Source organism: Schistocerca nitens, chromosome 4 (genome assembly GCF_023898315.1).
Source record: "Schistocerca nitens isolate TAMUIC-IGC-003100 chromosome 4, iqSchNite1.1, whole genome shotgun sequence".
Lineage (NCBI taxonomy): Eukaryota > Metazoa > Arthropoda > Insecta > Orthoptera > Acrididae > Schistocerca > Schistocerca nitens.
The window spans coordinates 383,969,939-383,972,146 of NC_064617.1; the positions used below are offsets into that span (position 1 = coordinate 383,969,939).

At 46.7% G+C, this 2,208-nt stretch overlaps 1 non-coding gene across 1 annotated transcript; it reads left to right on the top strand.

Moving 5' to 3' along the window:
- Positions 1-698: 698 nt before the first annotated feature.
- On the top strand, positions 699-773 carry Trnat-ugu (transfer RNA threonine (anticodon UGU)). The gene has a single exon. It is a non-coding gene; the product is annotated as a tRNA-Thr (tRNA).
- The last annotated feature ends 1,435 nt before the right edge of the window (positions 774-2,208 follow it).

The following is a 2,208-nucleotide window of genomic DNA, read 5'->3' on the forward strand; positions in this document are numbered from 1 at the left end:
TGGTTCTGAGCACTATGGGACTTAACTGCTGAGGTCATCAGTCCCCTAGAACTTAGAACTACTTAAACCTAACCTGCCGAGGCAGGATTCGAACCTGCGACCGTAGCGGTCGCGCGGGTCCAGTCTGTAGCGCCTAGAACCGCTCGGCGACTCTGGCCGGCACTGCAGAAGGAGTGGTATCATCCTAGTCCCTTTCACCTGGCGTCAAATTCGGAAAGGACATTCAAGTCGCAGATGAGGAAAATTCTTCTGAGGATACTGTAGCAAGCTGCGATTTCAGCTTTCTGGTAGTCCGCTCTACTCAAAGACAGTAGCCTGCCGGAATATTGCAAAGACACAGGCCATGGATCATTTTCGTGGTGCAGGTGTTATGGCGGGGGAAGCACTGGCGTACTGACACCAAATCTTTGAACACGATACACTCACTGGTCAACGTTATTGTGACACTGTACTTCTTCCCATGTGCGTCTTTTCAGGGATCCATTCAGCCCTGAACTCATTTTTGTAGATGACAATGCTTCATCGCACCGAACGGCGCAAGTGGAGGAACTCTTGGAACGGAAGGATCTTCGGCGAATGTATGAAGATGGTATCTGTTCTTTCGGACATAGTCAAGGCTTACCGGCCATTGAACCTTCTTATTCTGTGCTGGATGCACACGCATTGCCCGAACTCTTACGGGTCGCACTAACCGCTGTGCCCTCGGTGGCTCAGATGGATAGAGCGTCTGCCATGTAAGCAGGAGATCCCGGGTTCGAGTCCCGGGTGGGGCACACGTTTTCAACTGGCGCCGCTGATGTATATCAATGCCTGTCTACAGCTTAGGGTCTTGATTTCTTCATCACTTCGGCGAATGGATTGGCCTATCTTTCCCGACTTAAATCTCAAGGAGTACGAGTGGAGACATGTATAGCATCACATCAACATGGAGCAAAGACGATCCAGCAACTGTCAACCGCGCTGGTGGAAGAAGGGAAGGCCCTACCACAAGAACCGCTTACGAACCTTGTGGTCAGCATTTTAACACATTGCAGAGAATCCACAGCCATCGTGGTGATCACACACCCTATAGAGTACTATGTCCCCCCCCTCCCCCCGTCTTTTATATTCTCCTAAGGACCGTTATAAATCTAGATGAATTCACTGCAATTATTATTTTTTAAAAAAAAAACTCATTTCTGTTCTGTGTAAACGCGTATATCTTCAGTTAAGGGAACTATGCTGCAGCGGCTCTTTATATTCATGGTCCAATCCTCAAACTGTTATTTGGCGTGACACATCACGCGACAGTTACTTTCATCGTTAAGTTTTGCACACGAGTGTAGAATAGGATTGCCTCTGCTGCGACTTCTTACTTTTATAATGAGATTTGTCCAATGAAACTGGAGTCCTTTTGGTTTTCAAATATGACATTCTTTCGAGCAGCGAATACTTGTTATAAGCTCTCTGACTCATTTCTGCGCTGCAAATAACCTATTGATTAACAATTTTTTACCTATAAATTTTTGTAGTGAGTACAAACTCGTCGTCATTCTTAACACCGTGATGTATACATTACCCGTTGTGATTTGCGTGTATTCGAAATCGCCTGCCTTCTTCCTAAAAATCCGTAATCGCTTGGTAACGTGATCAACTGTTTTGCCAATCAGAGTGTGGGGACGATACTTATCGTCGCAGAAGATGGCGTAGAAATAGCAGAGTCGCAGCCCAGGGTTTGCTTCCACCCACGAGAGCTGAATCTGTAGCAGCGTTTCCTGCGGATGACAACGATTCAGCGGTCAGAGTCCTAGGCCGACACTCAGTTTTAATCTGCCAGCAAGTTTCACAACGCCGTTTGAGCCGCTGCATAGTGAGAGAAGGACATCATTCTTACAACAGTGGACAGATGCATTCCTGTCGGCGTAACTTTCTATGAAATTGTGAAAGTCGTGTATCTCAATGCGGCTGTATATTACCTGGATTCAGTTTGTATAATAACTAAATGCAACTGAATAAAAATGTTAAATACCCTGTAAGAGGTATGCGCTGCCTGCAATAGGCTAGGCATAGGAGAGTCTCTGACCAGAGAGCAGTATGTAGTTAGTTGTTGCTTGTCGCTAGTCGCTAGTCTGCAGTAGTCTGCGCTAGTCTGCGCTTGTCTGCAGTCTGCTCTGGTCGGGGCTCTGGAGGATGAGTATTATTGTATAAGGTAAAGAAGCAGCCTTGCGC